The sequence below is a fragment of the Tachyglossus aculeatus genome, chromosome 3 (assembly GCF_015852505.1).
Source record: "Tachyglossus aculeatus isolate mTacAcu1 chromosome 3, mTacAcu1.pri, whole genome shotgun sequence".
Lineage (NCBI taxonomy): Eukaryota > Metazoa > Chordata > Mammalia > Monotremata > Tachyglossidae > Tachyglossus > Tachyglossus aculeatus.
Genome location: NC_052068.1, coordinates 33132660 through 33158526, shown reverse-complemented (window position 1 = coordinate 33158526; position 25867 = coordinate 33132660). Strand labels below are relative to the sequence as shown.

Below are 25867 nucleotides of genomic sequence, written 5' to 3'. Positions count from 1 at the left end.
TGTCCAGAGCCCTGCAATCCTAAGGACACGGAGAGAGGCATTCGTCTATTACTCTAGACTGTAATGGACGGGGAACTGTGTCTGCTAACTCTGTTGTACTCTCCCAAGCACTTAGTACAGTAGTCTGCACTCAGTAAGTGCTCAATAAATACCGTTGATTGAATGATTTAAGTGCCATCATGTACAAAGCGCTAATAATGAAAAAGAGCCACACTCAATTTCCTTTGGGGGCTTAATCATTAATCAAAGGTATTTACTGAGGGTTTACTATGTGCAGAGCACTGTAGTAAGCTCTTGGGAGGGCACAATACAATGGACTCAATAGACACACTCACTACACGAAACAAATTTACCGCCTAGAGGGCTGTCTCTCTGCCTCCCTCTAACTGTGGGGGTCCCTTAAAACTCAGTTCGGGGTCCAGAGAAGCAGCGTGGCTCAGTGGAAAGAGCACGGGTTTTGGAGTCAGAGGTCATGGGTTCAAATCCTGGCTCCGCCAATTGTCAGCTGTGTGACTTTGGGCAAGTCACTTCACTTCTCTGGGCCTCAGTTACCTCATCTGTAAAATGGGGATTAAGACTGTGAGCCCCACGTGGGACAACCTGATCACCTTGAATCCTCCCCAGCGCTTAGAACATGCTTTGCACACAGTAAGCGCTTAACAAATGCCATCATCATCATTATTATTATTATATTCACTCCCACAGCTTCAACTACCATCTCTACACAGATGATTTCCAAATCTACCTCTCCAGCCCAGAGTCAAAGACAACGGAAAAAAAATACATTCTAGAGGACCAAAGAGGTGGCTTATTAGACTCAAAGAGCCTCCCACCAGAACAGCTGTGGTGAGATATATCATGTCCCGCTCGGCACTCGCAACGAAATAGTTAAAGGGGAATCCTAGGTAGACACTGATTCCGGCCTTTTCCCCAAAACTGATGTTCTCTGGCAGGAAGCTCGGTATCACAGTGCCTAACCCCAGCATGTGAAGCTAATATATTCACACGAGAAATCAGGTGGAAAACCTAGGAGCTTCTTGACTAGAATGTCATCTTGGGGACCAGTGCTGAGAAGAGATAGAAGGGCAGAGGAGTAAGGAAACAAATACCTAGAAGGAGAAAGCCTTTTCCACCTCTCCCTTCCACACAGGCACGAACTGTGTTGTAACCTGAATAATATCCTCCCCAGCCCAAGCCAGGCCAGGATAATTACAGATTTATAATTTATATGCCCGGCCACATATAAACACTTCAAGTGATAGGGGGTTCACTGCCAAATCTAATTTGCGAAGAGCACAATTTACAGCAGATGGATAGAAAAGGCCACCGTGTGGGGTCTCCTTTCATCCAGCCTCACTTCCCTCGGCAAGGCTGAGCGCGTCTGCTTCTCTCCTGGGTGGCTGGGGCCCAGTGAGGCTGGCTCGGCCGTTCCGGGGAAGCAGACTGAAGAGGGGCAGGAGCTGTTCAGTCCTGTGGGGGACAAAGCCGGATGAAAATCTTCTGACACCGCTCTGGGGTGGCCTGTCTGCTCCGACCAGATGGCCAGAATCGGAGCCGCAGCATCTGAGCCAGCCGGGAGCCCCAGTCTATCAGACAGGGACCAATTTCAGAGGGAGCTTGACTCATTTCGGGCATAATAGCAGCATGGCCTAGTGACTACAACCCAGGCCTGGGAATCAGAAGAACTGGCTTCTAATCCTGGCTCTGCCACTTGTCTGCTCTGTGACCTTGGGAAAGTCACTTACCTTCTCGGTGCCTTAGTTTCTTCACCTGCAAAATGTGGATTAAGACTGAAAACCCCATGTTGGACAGGGACTGTGTCCAACCTGATTATCTTGCATCTATCCCAGCATTTAGTACAGTGCCTGGCACATAGTAAGTGTTTAACAAGTACCACAGTTATTATTATTCTACTACGACTACTAATAATAACAGTACTTCCTAAGCAACTACTATTTGCTGACTTTGTGCTAAGTGCACAAGTAAGTACGAAATAATCAGCATTTTTTTTAAAATGATATTTGTTAAGCACTTACTACATGCCCGACACTGTACTAAGCAGTGTAGTAGATGCAAGCTAATCAGTTTGGACACAGTCCTGGTTCCTTACAGGGCTCAAAATCTTAATCCTCATTTTACAGATGAGGTAACTGAGGCACAGAGAGGTTTAGTGACTTGTCCAAGGTCACAGAGCACACAGGTGGAGGAGCTGGCCCATGCTCTATGTACTAGGCTACGGGGCTCACAATTTAAGAGGGAAGGAGAACAGTTAACTTATCCCCATTGTACAGATGAGGAAGTTGAGGCCAGAGAGGTTAAATGACTAGTCCAAGGTCCCACATCAAGTAACTGGTGGGGTGGGGACTAGAACCCAGTCCCAGTCCCTTGTTCCAGTAGGCCATGCTGCCTCCTTTCCAGTCTCTATAATAACAATAATAATAATAATGATGGCATTTGTTAAGCGCTTACTATGTGCCAAGCACTGTTCTAAGCGCTGGGGTAGATACAAGGTAATCAGGTTACCCCAAGTGGGGCTCAGTCTTAATCTCTGTTTTACAGATGAGGTAACTGAGGCCCAGAGAATTTAAGTGACTTGCCCAAAGTCTCACAGCTAAGTGGCAGGGGCAGAATTAGAACTCATGACCTCTGACTCCCAAACCCATGCTCTGTCCACTAAGCCACGCTGCTTCTCAGCCACGATAAATAAGGAGAAAGGAGAATTTCAGCCACCAGACCTACAAGAATCCACCAGCAAGGGCTTCGAACCTGAACCAGTTAAGCCGCTCGGAAGCACAGCGCTCAACAAATAACTGTGGAAGGAAGAAAATACAGTTCGTCCCCTGAACTCCAGCCCAAGTGGAGATAAGTGAATAGTGACGAGTGATCTCTGCTACCCCTTTTCAGGCATCTTCCACCACTCATCCTCTGATGGCACTTCGTCCTCTGCTTTCAAACACGCTCAAGTCTCCCCTATACTCAAAAAAGCCTTCTCTGCATGCCACTGAGCCCTGCAGCTATCATCTCATTCATTCTTCCTGCTCCCACTTCTGCCCCAATGCTTCAAACAGGTTGCATACACCGACTGCCTCCACTTCCTCTCTTCCAACCCTCTTAAGCCACTACAGTCTATTTCTGTCCCCATCACTGAGCACACACTTACCAAGGTCACTAACGCCTCTCCCCTTACCAAATCTAATGGCCTTTCATTCATTCCTTCATTCAATCATATTTATTGAGCACTTACTGCGTGCAGAGCACTGTACTAAGCACTTGGGAAGTACAAGTTGGCAACATATAGAGACGGCCCCTACCCAACAGCGGGCTCACGGTCTAGAAGGGAAGCAGCGTGGCACAATGGAAAGAGCACGGACTTTGGAGTCAGAGGTCATGGGTTCAAATCCCGGCTCCGCCACTTGTCAGCTGTGTGACTTTGGGCAAGTCACTTCACTTCTCTGGGCCTCAGTTACCTCATCTGTAAAATGGGGATTAAGACTGTGAGCCCCCTTGGGACCACTTGATCACCTTGTAACCTCCCCAGCGCTTAGAACAGTGCCTTGCACATAGTAAGTGCTTAATAAATGCCATTATTATTATTATTATTATAGAAGGGGGAGACAGACAACAAAACAAAACTTATTGACAAAATAAAATAAATAGAATAGTAAATATATACAAGTAAAATAGAGAAATAAATCTGTACAAACTATATACAGGTGCTGTGGGGAGGGGAAGGAGGTAAGATGAGGGGATGGGAAGAGGAAGGAGGGGGCTCAGTCTGGGAAGGTCTCCTGGAGGAGGTGAGCTCTCAGTAGGGCTTTGAAGGGAGGAAGAGAGCTAGCTTGGCGGATGTGCGGAGGGAGGGCATTCCAGGCCAGGGGGAGTTTCCTCTATCATAATCCTTTTTGACCTCTCAGTCACAAACTTGCGAAGGGCTCCTCGAAGTTGTGGGTCACCTACCCTTCTCTTTTGACGCTCGCCTCCTTAGACTGTTCATCTGCTCTCATAGCTCTAACCAAACGACGCCCAGATCAACCTCGCTAGCTTTGACCGCTCCCCTCTTCTGCAACCTTGCAGTTTCTCTGGCCTCTGGGAGATCGCCACATGGATGTCCTTGGTATCGTCCTCGACTCCTCTCTCTTCCAATTTTCACATTCGGTCTGTTACTAAATCCTGTGCGTCTTTTAATAATGGCGTTTGCTTAGTGCTTACTCTGTGCCCGGCACTGGGGTAGATACAAGCTAATCAGGTTGGACACGGTCCTTGTACCACATGTGTCTTAATCCCCATTTTACAGATGAGGTAACTGAGGCACAGAGAAGTAACTAGCCCAAGGTAACACGGCAGATGGTGGGTGGAGCCGGGATTAGAACCCAGGTCCTTCTGACTCCTGGGCCCATGCTCTTTCTCCACATTTCCTGGATCGAGCGCATCCTCTCCATCAAATGGCCACCCTTTCTAGTACGGGAGCTTACCGTACAATAGAATAGCTGGGAAATCAGCCTCTTTCTGGCCTCACCCTCTCCATATCTGTAAGTCATTTATTTATATTAATGTCTATCTCCCACTCTAGACTGTAAGCTCACCGTGGGAAGGGAATGTGTCTGCTTCTTCTCATATTGTAATAATCATAATGTTGGCATTTGTTAAGCGCTTACTAGGTGCAAAGCACTGTTCTAAGCGCTTGGGGGGATACAAAGTGATCAGGTTGTCCCACGTGGGGCTCACAGTCTTAATCCCCATTTTACAGATGAGGTAACTGAGGCTCAGAGAAGTGACTTGCCCAAGGTCACACAGCAGACATGTGGCGGAGCCGGGATTTGAACCCATGACCTCTGACTCCAAAGCCCGTGCTCTTTCCACTGAGCCACGCTGCTCTCCCAAGTACTCTCCCAAGTGCTTAGTACAGTGCTCTGCACATAGTAAGCACTCAGTTAATAATTATATTAATAACAATTATGGTATTTTTAAGCGCTGACTATGTGCCAGACACAGTACTAAGTGCAGGGATGGATACAAGCAAATTGGGATAGAAACAGTCCCCGTCCCATAAGGGGCTCACAGTCTCAATCCCCATTTTACAGATGAGGCAACTGAGGCCCAGAGAAGTTAAGTGACTTGCCCAAGGTCACACAACATTCACACGACAGAGACTGACTGATGTTGGGATTTCAAGGGGAAAGCTGCTGTACAGATATTCTCAAGGAGAGAAAACCGCCCCAGACTCCTGAGTAATTCCCCTGGTTGTGGACAGGGAATGTGTTTGTTTATTCCACTGTATTTTCCCAAGTGCTCAGTCCAGTGGTCTGCACTCAGTAAATGCTCAATAAATATGACTGACTGACTTGGTGGGGTCAAATTATTCAGCATCCCCAAACAGAACCTCCGGTCTCTGCTTTAGGCTCAAAGTACAAACTGATCACCTTGTAATCTCCCCAGTGCTTAGAACAGTGCTTTGCACATAGTAAGCGCTTAACAAATACCATTATTATTATTATTGTTATTATTATTATAAGGGGGACTTGGCGGATTGGAACTTGTCAGAGTTATGCTGGCAGATGCACAGACACCCTAAAGTCACAGAGTCCTGACTGTTTAAACCAATTAACCAATGGACTTTATTGAGCCCTTACTGTGTGCAGGCTACTTGCCAAAGTACAATGCAATATAATTGGTAGTCATGTTCCCTGGTCGGAAGGAGCTTACATTCTAGAGGGGGAGACAAACATTAAAATTAGTTACAGATAAAGGAAATGGCACGGAGCATAAGGATTTTTGCTTAATGCTGAGGCACTGGGGTGGGTGAATATTTAATATCAAGTGCTTAAGGGTAATAATAATAATAAGAATGGCATTTATTAAGTGCTTTCTATGTGCACAGCACTGTTCTAAATGCTGAGCAGGTTACAAGGTGATCAGGTTGTCCCATGGGGGGCTCACAGTCCTAATCCCCATTTTACAGATGAGGGAACTGAGGAAGAATGTGAGCCCACTATTGGGTAGGGACTGTCTCTATATGTTGCCAACTTGTACTTCCCAAGCGCTTAGTACAGTGCTCTGCACACAGTAAGCACTCAATAAATGTGATTGATTGATTGATTAAGTGACTTGCCCAAAGTCACACAGCTGACGATTGGCAGAGCCCAGATTTGAACTCATGACCCCTGACTCCAAAGCCCGGGCTCTTCCCACTGAGCCATACTGCTTCTCTAAGGGTACACATCCAAGTGCATAGGTGATACAGAAGGGAAGGTGAGGAGGGAAAATAAAGGACAGTCTGGGAAGCCCTCTTGGAGGAGATGGATTTTAGCAGGGCTTTAAGGTGGGGAGACTGATGGTCTGATGAGGGAGGGAATTCAGGCCAGAGGAAGGATGTGGGCAGGGTTTGGCAGCAAGATCAAGGTACAATAAGGACGTTGGTGTTAGACGAGCTAAGTGTTCGGACTGGGCTGTAGGAAGTAATCAGAGAGGTAAGGAAGGCAGGGAAGAACGGACTAAATGCTTTAAAGCCAACAATAAAGGGCTCAAAGGGAGAAGGATACAGAAACACTGATCTGAATCACGCGGACCACTGAGCCAATCACTCCACAATAACTGGTCTGGGCACAGCACCATTTTCTTTTTTCTTCTTTTTTTCCTCCACCATTCTCCACAAAGAAGGTGAAACACCACTCAGACTCAGGCAGGCCACTAAGCCAATAATAGTAATGATAATAATAATAATACCTGTTAAGCACTTACTATGTGCCAAGCACTGTTCTAAGTGCTGGAGTAGATACAAGGTAATCGGGTTGGACACAAGTCCGTGTCCCACGTGGGGCTCACATTGTTAATCCCCATTTTACTGATGAGGTAACTGAGGCCGGGAGAAGTTAAGTGACTTGCCCAAGGTCACACAGCAGACGTGGTGGAGTTGGGATTAGAACTCAGGTCCTTCTGATTCCCAGGCCCCCTGCTTCTCAATCATATCCCAGTGCTGTTCTCCACAGGGAAGGAGAAACACGGATCTGATCCAAGCACAGGTGAGCGGAGTCTCCGGCCACAGGGCCAGCAGACAGGCCAATTTATAGAAAAAAATGGGGGTTCTCCGTCAAGGAGAAGGTTAAAGGTGGGTGTGTAAAGACACATGGGTATATCACATGAAACTCAGTCATTCAATTGCATTTATTGATCCCTTACTGTGTGCAAAACATTGTACTAAGCGCCTGGGAGAGTACAATATAACAATAAACAGACATTCCCTGCCCACAACGAGCTTAACATATGCACAGATATATCGCAGGACTTTCCTTTCCTGTGACCTGGAGTGACTCTATGTTGCCTCTGTGGGGCTCGGGGATAGGCAATCATTCTCTCTTCAACTTCCATCTCACAGAGAAGTTAAAAAAGATTTTTTGCATCAGAGACCCATGCATGGATATATCGCAGGACTCCCTTTCCCGTGACCTGGAGTGACTCTATGTTGCCTCTGTGGGGCTTGGGGATAGGCAATCATTCTCTCTTCACCTTCCATCTCATGGAGACATTAAAAAAGACTTTTTGCATCAGAGACCCTGAGAGCCTTTGAAAAAATCTGGATCACTATCACTATTATTTTCATTATAAAATACACAATTCTGAGCCTTCTAGGACAAGCATCATTGACCAAAGTGTAGGGCATTGTGCTGGTTACTCACTCTAAGATCTTAAATTAACATTCTGCCTTGTTTACTCAATGCTCACTACCTGAAAAACTCCCATGTGAGCTGATGCTCCCTATTAGACTAGAAAAAGAATAGTATTTATTTCTTTATTTTGCCTTATGTTGGTTGTTATTTTTTTTTCAAATATGGGCTAGGAGAGAGACCTGTAGTCAAACAAGCTAAAGATATGCTCTTTCTTTCAAAGTCACTTTTAAATTTGTGCAGCTCAAGGGAAATGCCAATAGAGGCTTTAAATGCTGACACAGTCCACTGGAGGTTTCAATTAATTTTGAATTTGAGCATACTTCACTACTAACACCTATTCAATACTCTCCTAGGCACTTCAGATTTAGAGGAAGATATAAAATTGAAGACAGTCCTTGCCCACAGGGACCTTCCACTCCCTAGGGCCCAAGTGCTTAGTACAGTGCTCTGCACAAAGTAAGCGCTCAATAAATACAATTGAATGAAAGAATGAAGGAGAGGGAACACACACACACACACACACACACACACACACTCAATTATATACAGGACACATCCCAGGACACACTTATGTCCCTTCTCCTTTTCTCTCCCAGTAGACAAAGATGTATTGTCGCATCCTTTTCCAAATACTTTTCAAAAATTTGTAATTTCCCTTCCACTCCTTTATTCATACTCCTGCTTCACACCATTTCCTATTTCCCCTAGGAGTCTTCTAAGTAGTAGTAGTATCTATTGAGCACCTACTGGGTGCAATTCATTGTACTAAGTGCTTGGAAAGTGCAGGACACCCAAAACATATTCCCTGCCCACAAGGAGCTTACACTCTAATGGAGAAAAACATCACATTTGAGCTGCTGGTTTATCCTCTCAGCCTCCAACCGTTTCAGAATATTCTACATTACAAACTTCTCTCTCAAAAGCCTATCTCCAAGGTGGTGCTAAACTCAAATTAAAACTTCAGTCTCTGAGCTTCAAGGTTTCTACCAACAGTGCTCAGCGCTTAGAACAGTGCTCGGCGTTTAGAACAGTGCTTTGCACATAGTAAGCGCTTAATAAATGCCATCATTATTATTATTATTACCAACTCAGAGTTCTAAGAGTCTTCTTCCCACAGTCCACCTGACCATTCCTACCACCAGACCGCAATTCATGCTTCCTGCTGCCTCAAAGCAAACCCTCTATGTGACTTGTTTCCCTGCCACTGCCCGCTTCCCCCTTCAAACCTCTACTCAAAACCCATTTCCAGACCGACCCTCGATTCCCCCCACCACATGCCCATCTCCTCCAGCTACTTTGTTATTTGCATCTACTTCTGTTCAACCTAGAACCATGAACAAAAGCCCAGTACCCTCCGCTCCTCTGCCACCGCTAATCTCCTCACCGTGCCTCGTTTTCGCCTGTCCCGCCATCGACCCCCGGCCCACGTCATCCCCCGGGCCTGGAATGCCCTCCCTCTGCCCATCCGCCAAGCTAGCTCTCTTCCTCCCTTCAAGGCCCTACTGAGAGCTCACCTCCTCCAGGAGGCCTTCCCAGACTGAGCCCCTTCCTTCCTCTTCCCCTCGCCCCCCTCCCCATCCCCCTCATCTTACCTCCTTCCCTTCCCCACAGCACCTGTACATATGTATATATGTTTGTACATATTTATTACTCTACTTATTTTACTTGTACATATCTATTCTATTTATTTTATTTTGTTAGTATGTTTGGTTTTGTTCTCTGTCACCCCCTTTTAGACTGTGAGCCCACTGTTGGGTAGGGACTGTCTCTAGATGTTGCCAACTTGTACTCCCCAAGCGCTTAGTACAGTGCTCTGCACACAGTAAGCGTTCAATAAATATGACATTGATTTATCTCCATTCATTCATTCAATCGTATTTGTTGAGTCCTTACTGTGTGCAGAACACTGTACACTAAGCGCTTGGAAGAGTACAATATAAAAGTTGATGGGCCTGTTCCCTGCCCACAACAAATTTACTGCATCAGCCTCCTTGTTGACCTCCTAGCCTTCTGTCTCTCCCCAATCCGGTCGATACTACACTCTGCTGCCCAGATGATTTTTCTATAAAAATGTTGAGGGCACCTCACCCCACCCCTCAAAAAACTCTAGTGTTTGCCCATCCACCTCCGCATCAAACAAAAACTCCTCACCATTGACTTTGAAACGCTCCACTACCTTGGCCCCTCCTACCTCACCTCGCTACAGTAAGCACACAAATGGCACACGGTAATCACTCAATTAATATGGCTGATTGAGCAATTTATCTACCGTGGCTTAGTGGAAAGAGCATGGGCTTGGAAATCAGAAGTCGTGGGTTCTAATCCCTATTCCGCCACGTGTCAGCTGTGTGACTTTGGGCAAGTCACTTAACTTCTCTGGGCCTCAGTTACCTCATCTGCATAATGGGGATTAAGACTGTGAGCCACATGCGGGACAACCTGATTATCTTGTATTTACCCCAGCACTCAGAATAGTGTTTGGCATATAGTAAGTGCTTTAAGAAATATCACTATTATTCTTATTATTATGTATTGATATTTAAGTTTTTATATAGGGCTGGTCTCTCGCTATCTTGGAGGCCTTAAAAGGACGGATTCCCAATTCCTACTTATTCTTGCTCCTCTCCCCCAGATCTCCAACTTGCCCATTTTTCCTCCCCTCACTGTAGTACGTGCTCGGGTAGATACTAGCTTGTCAGGGTGGACTGGACACAGTCTTAATCCCCATTTTACAGATGAGCTAACTGAGGGACAGAAAAGTAAAGTGAAATGACTTGCCCGAGATCACACAGCAGTTCTAATTGGAGCAAAGGGTGATGATTTGGCTGGGAGGAAGGGGATGAACTGAGCAATTATTTCAAGATGGTTGAACGTCCCAGAGCCAGGAAAGTTAGCCAGTCAGACACTCATATTTATTGAGTGCTGATGGTCTGCTGACCCTCTCAGGATCGCACCTGGGGAGTTTCCAGTACTCTATCAGTCTCGACTACGGGAGGGAGAGTCAAGCAGAGGCCTACCCATTCCATTCCTAGCTTGGCCAGTGGCTAGCGAGTGGAAGGCCATCTGCTACACTTAGTACAGTGCTCTGCACACAGTAAGCGCTCAATAAATATGACTGAATAAAGTAAAAACTCACCTGTGTTGGGCAGCGGTGGTATGGGAGAGAGTAGAGGGCGGACACGCAAGTTGACTGCACAGGAGGCGGCAATGGTAAACCACTTCCAGGTTTTTACCAAGAAAACTCTATGGATACGCTTACCAGAATGACTGTAGATGGAGGTGGGGCATTCTGGGAGAGATATGCTCATGGAGTCGCTTGGGTAGGAAACAATTTGACAGCATAAGACAAGACTGTGTGCAGACAACTGTACTAAGTGCTTGGGAGAGTACAATACAACAACAGACACATTCCCGGACCACAGTGAAAGCTCCCTGCCACTCTGGGTCCCAAACGTCAACCTGTTCCCCACCATTCTTCCCCGGGCCCCCGTCTCTGGGTCTGGGCTAGACCATAACCTCCTTGTGGGCAGGAAACGTGTCCAAAAACTCTGCTATACTGCACACTCCCAATCACCCAGGACAGTGCTCTGCACAAAGTAAGCACTCAAAAATACTATTGACAGATAACTTACTGCACCTCGATCTTGGCTCTCTCATTATTGACATCTTGCTGATGCCCTCCCGTTCCACCTATATTCATTTATTCGTTCATTCAATCGTACTTATTAAGCACTTACTGTGTGCACAGTACTGTACTAAGCACTTGGGGAAATACAATACAACCATAAACAGACACATTCGCTGCCCACAACGAGCTCACAGTCTAGAGGCGGGGAGACAGACATCAATACAAAAAAATGAAATTACAGATATATACATAAGTGCTGTGGGGCTGGGAGGAAGGCGAAGGGCAAAGGTAATTAATTAATTAATGATGGTGTTTATTAAGTGCTTACTATGTGCAAATCATGGTTCTAAGTGCTGGGGGGATACAAGGTGATCAGGTTGTCTCACGTGGGGCTCACAATCAATCTCCATTTTACAAATGAGGGAACTGAGGCCCAGAGAAGTGAAGTGACTTGCCCAAAGTCACACAGCTGACAATTGGCGGGGCCGGGATTTGAACCCAGGACTGGGTTCAAAGGTAGTAAGTCAAGGTGACACAGAAAGGCATGAGAGATGAGGAAAAGTGGGGCTTAGTCTGGGAAAGCCTCTTGGAAGAGATGTGCCTTCAATAAGGCTTTGCAGTGGGGGAGAGTAATTTTCTGTCAGATTTGCGGAGGGAGGGCGTTCCAGGCCAGAAGCAGGACGTGGGCCAGGGGTCGACAGTTCTTCATTCATTCATTCAATCATTTTACTGAGCGCTTACTGTGTGCAGAGCACTGTACTAAACACTTGGAAAGTACAAGGGAAGCAGCATGGCTTAGTGGAAAGAGCACATGCTTGTACTTCCCAAGCACTTAGTACAGTGCTCTGCACACAGTAAGTGCTCAATAAATACGATTGAATGAATGAATGAATGAACAGACTTGGGAGTCAGAGGTCATGGGTTCGAATCTCAGCTCTGCTACATATCAGCTGTGTGACTCTGGGCAACTTCTCTATGCCTCAGTTACCTCATCTGTGAAATAGGGATTAAGACCGTGAGCCCCATGTGGGACAACCTGATTACCTTGTATCTATCCCAGCGCTTAGAAGAGTGCTTGGCACAAAGTAAGCACTTAACAAATGCCATCATCATTATTACTACTATTATTACAATTCAGCAATAGAGAGAGACAATCCCTGCCCACACCAGGCTTACCGTCTAAAAGTGAGGAGACAGACATCAAAGCAAGGAAACAGGCATCAATATAAATAAATAGAACTATAGATACATACATATCAAAGCAAGTAAACAGGCATTGATATGAATAAAATTGTAGATATGTTGATATTGCTACATATCACTTGTAGATGGTAAGCCCAGTGTGGGCAAGGATTGTCTCTCTCTATTGCTGAATTGTACTTTCCAAGTGCTTAGTACAGTGCTCTGCACACAGTAAGCACTCAATAAATGACTGATTGAATGAATGATTCCTGAGTAGAGTTCTGGGCATGAGTGACATCGGTCAAACAGAACACTGATGTCCCGAGGTGTATCAATCAATCAATCGTATTTATTGAGTGCTTACTGTGTGCAGAGCACTGTACTAAGCGCTTGGGAAGTACAAGTTGGCAACATATAGAGACAGTCCCTACCCAACAGTGGGCTCACAGTCTAAATGATGGAGGTACAAGAGCCTATGGCATTGGAAGGAGAAGCCTATTCTCCACCTACTTCCACCTCAAGGCAAAAATTGAAAACAGCTCCTGAAGATACTGTGATTCTGGTTTTCTCCCCTTGATTTTACTAAATATAAACCTCAAGGTCAGACTGTTCAAGCATCTGCAGAACGTCTGCGCTCCTGTCCAGAGAAGACGGAAAACACAGAGGAAAGAGGGGAGGATGGCTCGTCTGTTATGGTTGATTGGATCCTGACAGTCCCACTTGGGAATAATATTCTCTTGACCATAGAGTTGTGGAACAAAGGCAGGAATGCTATTCCCCACCTCCCACCCCATCCAACTCAATTGATGTTTTCTCACAGAGTGCTTACTGTGTGCAGATCACTGTAATGAGTGCTTGGAAGAGCACTCACTGAACTAAGTGCTTGGGAGCACACAACAGAGTTCATTAGTAGACAAGACCCCTGCCCTCAGGTAGTTTACAGTGGACCAGGAGAGACAGACACTAAATTAAATTACAGGTAATTCGGTTGGAGTGTTCACTCCCAAGTGCTTAGAACAGTGCTCTGCATAAAGTAAGTGCTCAATAAATCCCATTGACTGATTGAAACAACAGAATTGGTAGACAGGATCTCTGCCCTCAAGGAGCTCTTCCTAAATAGCGCTCTTCCACTCGGGTGCCCTAGATTGCCTACCGAAAGATGCCGTGATCCCAGACTTCGATGAAGAGGCTGGAAAGCCAAGGGGAGTGGAGAGGGTGGGAGGGCTGTTGTGTGTGTGTGTGTGCATGTTGTGTGTGTGTGCGCACGCGCATGAACTGCAACCAAGTGACTCTCTCCAGAGACATCCCAAGGCTATTCATCAACTGTTTTTCAGGGCTGTGAAAAAAAAAATCAATGAGATCTGTACAGCAAACTGATCATTATGACAGGAAAAACTCTGCAACGAAATTGATTTGTTTAAATATAATAACACCATTTCACGGTGAATCCTGACTGGGGAGGATAGGGGTGAGAGAAGAGAGAAACCTTGAGAGTGCCGCCCAAGTGAGATAAGGAAGAGCCCTCCTTGCATTCCTCAGCGAAAAAGAGACTCTTAACCCTTTTCGAAATGCTTAAAAACAAACCAGAAAATCCCAAGAGGCGGGCAGGGCAACAGCATGTGCCGCCAGTAGAGGAGGAAATTGAAATTGCTGGCCGTTCGAAGGAACCCGGTTCACAGCCTCTCCAAACCCAAAGCGGAGCCACCGAGCTAAATAACTCCCAAGCTGAGGTTCTTTCTTTATCTGTCGCTCTCTGGGATTTTCTAGATTTTTCTGAAAACCTTCCAGGAGCCAGCCAAGCTGGGAGCCCGTGGAGGCTCCACGTGCTCACTGCTCCCCTAGCCGATCAAGTTCCCACCTTGCTTCACCACCACCACTACCCCCAGCCACTTCGGTCCTCTGACTCAATCCTCCTTCCCTGCTATTTCTTCACAAATCACCCCCCACCTCCTCCCTATCACAGGTCTGGGGTCCCTGCTCACCAACTAGGGACCCTGTCTCCACCCACAGGGCAGGATGTTTCCTGGTATGGAGCTCGTTTCTGGGGATCACTCCAGAAATGGCCAAGTGGTAAGTTCTCTCTTGCTCCTTATTTAATAATTATGGTATTTGCTAAGCACCTACTCTGTGCCAAGCACTGTTCATTCATTCATTCAATGGTATTTATTGAGAGCTTACTGTGTGCAGAGCGCTGTACTAAGCACTTGGGAAGTACAAGTCGGCAACATATAGAGATGGTCCCTATCCAACAACAGGCTCACAGTCTAGAAGGGGGAGACAGATGGCAAAACAAAACATGGAGACAGGTGTCAAAATAGAACAAATAGAATTAAAGCTATATGCACATCATTAACAACATAAATAGTAAATATGTACAAGTAAAATAGAGTAATAAATCTGTACAAATATATATACAGGTGCTGTGGGGAGGGGAAGAAGGTAGGAGGAGGAGGGGGGAAAGGGGGGCCCAGTCTGGGAAGGCCTCCTGGAGGAGGTGAGCTCTCAGTAGGGCTCTGAAGGGAGGAAGAGAGCTAGCTTGGCGGATGTGTGGAGGGAGGGCGTTCCCGGCCAGGGGAAGGACATGGTCCGTGAAATGTATTCTAAGCACTGGGGTAGATAGAGGATAGTCAGGTCGAACACATTTGTCAACACACACCCACACACGCTGCCCTTAGAGTGTGTACCCTATGAGGGACAGGGACTGTGTCTGATCTCCTTTTCTCATTCTGATCGCAGTGCTTAATATAGCGCTCGGCACACAGAAAACACTTAACAAATCCTACAGTTATCAATGATCATCAGCTTGTGCTCTAGGTCCTCAGGCCTCAGCCACCCTGTCAGACCTATCCAGCTGGCCTGAGAAACCCACTACCCTTTCTCTCTGAGATCTTCCTCCACAGAAAGGGAGACCCTGGGATTTGCTGATACAAGACGTGACTCAGGAACACAGTGTTCTAAAAATGGAAAAGAAGTGCAGGTTGCCATTTCCCAAGTGACAATTTGCCAGAGAGCCTCCAGAGGAGACACTGCTTCCCCCAAATTCAAAGTAAGTTCTTCATAGGCAAGAAACATCTACCAATTCTGTTGTAATGTACTCTCCCAAGTGCTTAGTAAAGTGCCTTGCACACCGTAAGCACTCAATAAATACCACTGTTTGAGGGATAAACTTACAAAACCCAATACTTCTCACCTCTTTCAATCAGGTCCAACAGTTCCCTGGAAAGGATCTCTCCACTCAGGACCACATTTTTCTTCTGAGGCCTCCCATCCCCGCTTCCTTCTTCTGCAGACACACCCCTCTCCTTCCCACTCCCCTGAACTTACTTCTTGGCAATGTCCCGGCGCCAGCTCCTTTCCAGTCTTTGATCCAACCCCTCGACCACCTCTCCCAGTTCCTCATGTGTGCTGCACCCTCTGCACCTCTAAGGGAAAGCCCTGACCCCAGAATCTTCCAGAAAATATGGGTTACTATCATTTGGCCAGAGCTGCTGGGATTTGTTCCTTGGGGAAGCAACTTCTGCTCTGGCCAGGCTCAATTAGGAGTCCCTGCCTCGCTTCTTCCTCTCTTCCTCAACAGAGGCTTCAACAGAAGCCAATCTCTCACAAAGTTCTCAGGACCCATCGCCTGAGAGTCACCCCAGTTCTGGCCTAGCCAACACTGGTCTCACCTGGTCCAGCTTCCCCCAGGCCCCTCAGTGGGGGCTGGTGGACTCAGAAGGCAACAGCACAGCATCCCTTGGACCTTCAAATACCTGTTCACTGACTGGCCAACCAAACCGGATTAATCCAAGCCCTAAGAGGAAGTTCCACACCCTGATCTCTCCAGAATGAATCTTATCAAAGAGCCATTTGTCTCATTTCCTAATCGAGCCCTCCCTGTGTCTAGGAAAATGAGGAGAGGGTCTCCAGAAATCCAGCTGGGAGCACTGGCCTGTTAGAATCACCTAGGAAACAGCAACTGAGTGTCAAAGCCCCTGGAAGGCGGCAAATTTGGGGAGGGGAGGAAAGAATGGAGAACCTTGCTTTTGAATTGTTTCTAGAATTAATTCTTAGAGATTTTCCCCACGGGGGCAGTGTCTTCTCTAGTTATTTTCCCCACAAGGTAGCAGTTTGTCAGAGACTATTCCTCTAGATCATAAGCTCCTTGTGTGCAGGAGTCCACAAGGGGCTTATAGTCTAGGGAAAGACGCACATTAACAGAAATAAATTGTTACGTGCTACAGGACCGAGGGAGGGGTGAAAAGAGGGTGTAAATTCTAGTGCAAGGGCGACGCAGAGGGGAGTGGGAGAAGAGGAAAATGAGGGCTTAGCTGGGGAAGACCTCAGAGGAGATGTGTTTTTAATAAGGCTTTGAAAGTGGGGGAGTGATCATCTGTTAGAGATGAAGAGGAGGGGAATTCCAGGCCAGAAGTAGGACTTGGGTGAGGGGTAGGCAACAAAATAGACAGCCTGAGGTACAGTGAATAGCTTAGCATTGGAGGAGTGGGTTATGGTAGGATATCAGGGAAGTAAGGTAGGAGTGGGCAAGTTGATTGAATGCTTCACAGCCTATGGTAAGAAGTTTCTGTTTGATGTGGAGATGGATGGGAAGCCACTTGAGGTTCTTGAGAAGTGGGGAAACAAACCAAACAGCTTTGTCGAAGAATGATGTGGGCAACAGAGTGAAGTATGGATTGAAGTGGAGAGAGACAGGAAGTAGGGAGATCAGCAAGGAGGCTGATGCAGTAATCAAGGCAGGATGGGATAGGGCAAGTGCTTGTAGTATCACAGCAGCAGCTTGGATGGAGAGGAAAGGGCAGATTGTGAAGGTTGAGCCGAGTATTGGTGACAGATTGAATGCACTGGTTGAATTGAGAGAGATGAGTTGAAGGTAACACCAAGGTTACGGGCTGTGAGGCAGGGAGAATTGTGGTGCTGTCTACAGCGATAGAAAAGTCAGGGGGAGGACAGGGTTTGGGTGAGAATATGAGGAGATCATCTGTTTGGGATATAGTATATTTTTGATCCACAGAGAATGAGACAAGGGAGAGGGAAAGAGACACGGTGTCTACAAAAACACACATCAGTTCCTGGTGGTTCCAAATCCCAGCCCTAGAGCCAAGAGTAAGGGCAATCAAAGAATTTTCACCAAAGAAAAGCAGCAATATTTTGCCAACAACCCAAAGGGCCCAAGCTGAAAATATTTGGTCCCAGATTGGGCCACTCAGGACAAAACAGAGCTTTTTCTCTGTTTCTGAAGGGTAAAATGGATTACAGTTCCCTGGCAGAGACTTGAGGGATCTCCCTGCCATGTTTGGGAACCCTAAATCAGCAGGTACGTACAGTTGCATTGTGGGGAGCAATTCCAAAATGTGTCAAACCATCTTCTAATGCAAATCCTCAGGTCCACCTTACACTGTTCACTCTGCATAGATGCACCCCCCTGAATGGCACTTGGAAGGGCATTTATAGCTCCTTGCCCAGCTTTTGGGACAGCAGGCTTTAATGATACTCATTAGCAATGAGAGATGAATTGGAGTGATGGTGATTTAAAGTGGAATCAATGGGAAAGATCTCCTGCTTAGCCTTTAATAATAATTTTGGCATTTGTCAAGCATTTTACTAAGGACTGGGGTAGATATGAGATAATGAGGTTGGACAGAGTCCACATCCCATGGGGGGTTCACAATCTTAATCCCCATTTTACAGATGAGGGAACTAAGGCACAGAGAGGTGCAGTGACTTGCCGAAGGTCAACTTGTACTTCCCAAGTGCTTAGTACAGTACTCTGCACACAGTAAGTGCTCAATAAATACGATTGAATGAATGAATGAATGAAGGTCACACAACTGACTGGAGGTGGTGCCAGAATTAGAACCCAGGTCTTCTCACTCCCAGGCTCATGTTCTTCCCAGTGGGTCACAATGCTTCAGTAAACTAGCGTGGGGATCGATGATATCTGTAGCGTGTTTACTGTGTACTGAGCATTGTACTAGATGGACGTCAGAAAGTACGATGCCACAAATTTAGCAAAAATGTTCCCTGGTCACAAGGATCTTACGGTCTCGAAGGATGACGTTTGAGTCTCATTCAGGTGAAGCCTGGACTCTTCTCACTTTGCCTTGCTCTTTTCTGGGGGAGGGTAAGTATAGGGAGGGAAGGAAGGAAGACAGGGTACTGCTAATCCCTGCTAATTCCACCCTGCCTGACAAGGACCTAGATTCTGGCAGAGAGGAGCAGATATTCTAACATAGCAGCTCCTCTGGACTCAGGTCACATAGTTATCTGGACACAAGATTCAACCAGAGAAATACAGTTCATCAAGTTATCTCGGGAGCAGTCCAAAAGATTTCGATCTCCAGTGATCACTGGAGGCATGGCTTTATCTTTTTGTTTTCAAAATATTCCAGCAGATTCACTTGTCCTGCCTGGGCACAAAAACCCATGATGTTGGAGATGATGGAAGCAATGTTAAGTGGGATCCTGGTCTTTCAGCAAGAGGGAGACTTGGTCTAGTTTCCAGAACTTGGTTTTGCCACTTAATATACTCAGTTTTCCCAGAATTTGTGTTTTCACTGCACATTTAGGATGGGGAACCCTCTTCGAACAACATAGGCCTGTCTGATTAGATCGTAATCCAGTATCTAAAAATGGTTGCTCACATGTATCAGCAATGATCAATCAACATTTACGGGGCAACCAATGGGTGCAAGAGCACTGTGCTATGCGCTTGGGAAAGGACAGTAGAACTGATAGACCCAATCCCTGCTCGAGGAGTTTACAACCAAGGGAGTGAGGATCTTGGAATGGACATTAAAATCATTTACAGGTAGGAGAATGCTGTAGTGATAAGGCAATGAGAAAACTGCTCCAGGTGGTTGTCAGTAAATAAGGCTATGCTTGTCAAAATTGTGCTGTGGTAGCTATTGGAATAAAACCAGAGGAGAATTAAATGAGGGAAGACTCTCTGGAGGAGGCATTTGAAGAAAGGGCGGCTCTAAAAATGGGGAAAGAAGTGGTCTAGCAGATAAAGAAGAGAGGAGAGTTCCAGGTCAAAGGTAATAATAACAATGATGATGGTACTTGTTAAGCTCTTATTACGTGCCAAGCACTGTTCTAAGCACACTGTTCAGGCTGTCCCACGTGGGGCTCACAGTCTTAATTCCCATTTTATATATGAGGTAAACTGAGGCACGGGGGAGTTAAGCGACTTGCCAAAAGTCACACAGCTGACAAATGGCTGGGCTGGGATTAGAACCCATGACCTCTGGCTCCCAAGCCCGTGCTCTTTCCACTGAGCCACGCTGCTTCTCCAGGGTAGGTAGGGTATGAGGAGAGGGGCAGAGGAGAGTTGAAAGCGAGGCAATAAATAGGTTGTCTTGAAAGAAACAAAGAGGGTACACAGGAAGTTGGAATACTTGTTTGCCTTAAAGCCAATGGTCAGGAGTTTCTGCTTGATGCAGATAGGGGCTTGAAGCTTTTTGAGAGTTGAGGGGTGGGAGGATATATGCTGTTGTGACCGTAAGGATTGAGTATTATATGTTTTTCTTTTTGTAAAGTTCAGCAAGGATTTAATCCTGCGTTATAGGAGAATCGAGAGTACTTCTAAAGGAAATGAAGACGAGGGCATACTACTCTTAATGACTTAATCCTGCGTTATAGGAGAGCTGAGAGTATTTCTAAAGGAAACGAAGAAGAGGGCATACTACTCTTAATGATTTAATCCTGCGTTATACGAAAACCGAGCGTACTTCTAAAGGAAACAAAGAAGAGGGCATACTACTCAATGTTTCCCCCCTTAAACCACAGCACACAAATTTCCCTTCTCCACAGGAAGGGATAAGAAACCCAGATCCAGGAATATGGTGGGGAGTTTTCCAAAAATTCAATACGGTACAGTATATGAGTTCTCACAGCCCAGGAGACGGCAATGGAATTTCAGCGGCAAACTGTCTCCGAATGGAATGGAAAACTATCAATATCCAAAGCAGCGCATCTTCTCCAGCGATTCTGAGCCAAGCTGCGGAGGGTGTTTCCATATCAACGAGGGCCGTCGGAGATCCCGTCACTGCTGTCAAATCCCCCTGCTACATTCGCGAAGGACAGCTATCACTCAACCCTTCCTCAGAAATCCCTGCTCGCCTCTGCTCCCTACCTGAAATGGCTGGCAGGAGGCACCGAAATCCTTGTGACAATCGCAACGACGACGTCAATAAGATGGAAAAATAAATACGTCCCTCAGGCCGTCATGGCATCTGGACCCAAAAAACCTACCCTACCGCTTTAGAAGCCATTTAATCACCAATGATCGATTCCAACCTAAGACGTCCCTGTCAACAGCCCGCAGCCTTGTTGAGAATGTCCTCTAACTCCAAACGAGTTAGCTCACAACAGCGATGACTTTTGTTTCTTTTGCCAAATAGCTGAGGGGGACAGGAGATCTGAGATTTAGAGGAGCCTGGTCTCTCAGCCTGGAATTAAATGGAACTGGTCAGTTTATAATAGACCGTTGCTTTTCAAACACATAAATGCAGTCAAACCTCCTGGTTTTTGTCATTTGAGAATTTTGGTTGGGTGAAAATTCAGTCAAGTGAGGGAGGTGGGACAGGTGAGCAAACTCGGTGATTGACTGGCAGGTAGATACAGCTTCCCTATGGAGTTCAAAGCACTGCTTGGGATGAGAAAAATGTATTTTCCCTCTCCCTCTCAATAGCTCTTGCACTCCAAGAATCTATCTCCAGACTTAAGTCCCTGCTCAGCAGCACCCGTCCCATCTCCCTACTTCTCTCCCATCGCCCATGCTCAAAGGAGACAATTCAGGTCAGCTGGGCAGGTGGTCTCTGGTGAAGTTGCTGAACGGGCAGGGGGCAGGGAATCATCCAGTCAATCAATCAATCGTATTTATTGATCGCTTACTGTGTGCAGAGCACTGTACTAAGCGCTTGGGAAGTACAAGTTGGCAACATATAGAGACAGTCCCTACCCAACAGTGGGCTCACAGTCTAAAAGACAGTCACCTCTCAGGGGCCCAGGGCCTCAGCATGGAGAATTGCCATGGACAAAGAAGCAGCGTGGCTTAGTGGATAGAACACGGGCCTGGGACTCAGAGGACCTGGTTCTAATCCTGGCTCCACCATTACTCTGCTGTATGACTTTGGACAAGTCACTTCACTGGGCCTCAGTTACCTCATCTGGAAAATGGGGATTATGACTGTGAGCCCTGTGTGGGACAGGGACTGTGTCCAACCTAACTTGTACCTACCCCAGTGTTTAGAAACAGTGCTTGGTAAATAGTAAGTGCTAAACCAGTACCATTATTATTATTCGGAGAAACCAACTGGTGGCCCCAAGAACCCTGTTACCCAGCTGTACAACGCTAAGCACACCCCTTAAAGTGACCAGGCTTTCCCTTGGCCAGTGTGGAAACTAAACCAAGCAGTTTGGGGGAGGAGAAAAGAGGGGAGGACAGACTTTTCATTAAATCCAAATTTTTTCAAATTGGGACACGATCTTCTCCACTGGGACTCAAACTGAGGGAGGGTTGGGGAGGTGGCTTGGGTATGACCTGCTTTTGGTTCACTTGGGTCTTTGATTCACTCAATCTCCATTCAGTACTCCTCTCAACTTGAATCTGTTTAGCAAAGTGAAAAAGACAGCTCCTCCCTCTGTGCTGCTATGGCAAGCCCTCTGGTCCCAAGCCACTGCCTGCATGGCTTTCTGAATTCCACCACAAATAAGCCCTTGCTTTTGTGGTTACGATCTCACCCAGTGAACATCTGCAGACTTTTTGTACTTCTGCATTTCGGCATCTTTCCTCTTGTAAGATTGTGCCTTAGGTTTCCTTTTGATGTGTTTATATCTTAAAAGTTGCCTTCATGGAAGAGATCTAGGGAAATGACTGATCCCGGTCATGGTCCCAGGGTCCCCCTGGTCTCAGATAGATTTCTAATCTTCTCAGCAGAGGCACCGTCTGCACATACTAAAACACCTTTATTGATAAAACATATCCAAAGGGAAGGCAGAGGGAGCAATTTCAGAAACTCAAACCCGACGGAGAAAGTAGTTTTTGTTCAAAATATCCCAATTTGACATGAGAATCCAGAGGACGATTGCGCCTTGATGTTTAGCGAAGCAGCATGGCATAATGGATAGCGTATGTGTCAGAGTCAAAAGGTCATGGGTTCTAATCCCAGATCAACCACTTGCCTACTGTGTGACCTTGGGCAAGTCATTTTACTTCCCTATGCCTTAGTTACCTCATCTATGAAATGGGGATTGAGACTGTGAGCCCCATGTGGGACAGGGACTGTGTCCAAACGATTTGCATGAATCCACCCCAGCGCTTAGTACAATGCCTGGCACATAGTAAGCACTTAACAAATACCACAATTATTATTATTCTACTAAGCCAGGCCTGGCCAAGGGGAGGGCCCTTTGGAAGTCAGAGAAAGCTGCCACTTCCCAGGCTTTTGGAAGGGCTGAACTCCAGACTGCTCATTTGGCTTTGGACTCAGACCAGATACCTTCACATCCTGGATTTCAACTTTCAGTGCCGAGCCTGCTTCCCCCCACGTCACTTAACTTCTCTGAGCCTCAGTTATCTCATCTGTAAAGCGGGGATTAAGACTGTGAGTCCCACGTGGGACAACCTTGTATCCCCCCAGCACTTAGAACAGTGCTGCGCACATAGTAAGCGCTTAACAAATGCCATCATTATTATTATTATCTCTGCCTGCTAATCCCCCGACTGAGCCCAAGTGCTTAGTACAGTGCTCTGCACACAGTAAGAGCTCAATAAATATGACTGAATGAAAAGCTCACCAGGCCTGGACAGGGAATGCAGTGTCTATGGAACAACATGTGGAGTTGGGTCAGGGCAACCTGAAGAAAGGCTCTAGATTCTGGCTCGATCGACAGGATTCGAATGGACTTCCACAAACTGGCGTTCTCAAGTTTCCCTACCTTGCCTCAATGTGTACAGGCTCCTTCTCGGAGTCCCGGCAGAAGAATACCAGGGTCATTTTAAGGGACTGGGAAAGACACCCGGGAGGGCACGACTGGAGTTCGGCAAGTGAACCCAGAGGAAAATTTGTCATCTGATAAAGGGAAAGAGGGTAGCGGTTGAGTATCGCTTTCACCGTCTGGCGAGCCCTGTTGGGAGCTCGGAAAACTTTTTTTATGCTATTTATTAAGCTCTTACTATGTGTCAGGCACCGTTCTAAGAGCTGGGGCACATATGAGCAAATCAACTTGGACACAGTCCATGTCCCACATGGGGGTCACAGTCTTACTCCCCATTTTACAGATGAGGTAACAATCACACAAAAGTGAAAGGACTTGCCCAAGGTCACATAGCAGACACGTGGTGGAGCTGGAATTAGAACCCTGTTCCTTCGTCAGAAGGCCCCTTGCCTGACAATTCCACAGTGGCTTTCTGCCAGTGGGAGACAGAAAATGGTATTTCCAAAAGGGAGAACTGAGGCTTGGAGTTCATTTACATTAATGTCTGTTTCCCTGCCTAGACTATAAGCTCGTTGTGGGCAGGGAACGTGTCCACCAACTCTGTTATACTGCACTTTCCCAAGCCCTTAATACATTGCTCTGCACACAGAAAGCACTAAAGTGATTGATTGGTAATAACATGTCCCAAATCAGGCTGGATATTGACTATAAACCTGGGATAGGGTTGCAGTAATAAAAATTCCTTCCACTTCCCATTCCCCTATGCCCCCATTCAGAGAAGCAGTGTGGCTCAGTGGAAAAAGCCCGGGCTTTGGAGTCAGAGGTCAAGGTTCGAATCCCGGCTCCTCCACTTGTCAGCTGTGTGACTTTGGGCAAGTCGCTTGACTTCCCTGTGCCTCAGTTACCTCATCTGTAAAATGGGGATTAAGTCCGTGAGCCCCACGTGGGACAACTTAATTACCTTGTATCTACCCCAGCGCTTAGAACAGTGCTTTGCACATAGTAAGTGCTTAATAAATGCCATTATTACTAGAGAAGCAGTGTGGCTCAGTGGAAAGAGCACAGGCTTTGGAGTCAGGGGTCATGGGTTCGAATCCTGCCTCTGCCACATGTCTGCTGTGTGACCTTGGGCAAGTCTCTTAACTTCTCTGAGCCTCGGTTCCCTCATCTGTAAAAGGAGGATTAAGACTGTGAGCCCCCCGTGGGACAACCTGATCACCTTGTATCCCCCCCAGCGCTCAGAACAGTGCTTTGCACATAGTAAGCGCTTAACAAATGCTGTCATTATTATTATTATTATTATGTGGAACACTGCAAAAACCCTCCTGTCAGTCCACCTGCTCCCTTTTCATTCATTCAATCGTATTTACTGAGCGCTCACTGTGTGCAGAGCACTGTACTAAGCGTTTGGGAAGAACAAGTTGCCAACATACCCTTGTCATGGTAACGAGAAGCCTCTTCCTCAAGCATTGATTTATGTCACTCCTCTTCCCAGAATCACTTTGGCTCCCAGGTACGTCACGGGACCAATGGGAACTCTGATCTTTAGGTTTCAAGGCTATCTACTCTCCTACCTACCCCTGTCCATTTCCTTATTTGCTGCCTTCCACACGCCACCCCCAGCCTAACTGAGCGGCTCACTGTCCAACGAGCTCGGCTCTTCGGGCAAAGACCCAAGTTCCATTCCACTCTGATCCTCCCTTCCTCTCTCTCAGGATCCTGTTGAGGACTTTGAGCCCACCTCTCTGACCCCAGGATAATCCCACCTGACAGACTGAGCAGGCCAGGAACTCCAGCTACCTGCAAGCATGCACTTATCTTTGCAGAGTGTGTGTGTGTTTAAACAACAGTATTTATTGAGCGATGATTTTGTGCAAAGCACGGTATTAAGTGTTTGGGAGAGCACAATACAACAACAAACACATTCCCTGCCCACAATGAGCTCAGGCATTCCACTTAGGCATCTTTTGTGTTCCATACCTCTTTCTGATTTTTGACAATATGCCATTTGGTGCATTTGTGTTACCATCATTATTATTATTACTACTACACTGTAATCTCTTGGAGAGGAGGGACTATTTTTGTTTGCTTTGTTTATGGCATTTGTTAAATGCTTACTATATGCCAGGCACTACATTAAGTGTTAATAATAATAATAATGATGGAATTTGTTAAGCACTTACTATGTGCAAAGCACTGCTCTAAGCGCTGGGGAGGATACAAGGTGATCAGATTACACCACGTGGGGCTCACAGTCTTCACCCCCATTTTACAGATGAGGTAACTGAGGCACACAGAAGTTAAGTGACTTGCCCAAAGTCACACGGCAGACAAGTGGCGGAGCCGGGATTTGAACTCATGACCTCTGATCTCCAAGCTCGTGCTCCTTCCATTGAGCCACACCCCTTCCCCATATGTGCTGTGGGGATGGGAGGGAAGATGAATGAAGGAG

The 25867-nt window shown here is 46.5% G+C and overlaps 1 protein-coding gene and 1 non-coding gene across 4 annotated transcripts in view; one reads left to right on the top strand and one right to left on the bottom strand.

The window, feature by feature from the left end:
- The window catches only part of ZMIZ1 (zinc finger MIZ-type containing 1), a 538822-nt gene that overhangs the window by 419367 nt on the left and 93588 nt on the right, over positions 1–25867 (bottom strand). The gene's annotated exons all lie outside the window — the stretch shown is intronic.
- Positions 10601–10738, top strand: LOC119925965. The gene has a single exon (XR_005449885.1). It is a non-coding gene; the product is annotated as a small nucleolar RNA SNORA7 (small nucleolar RNA).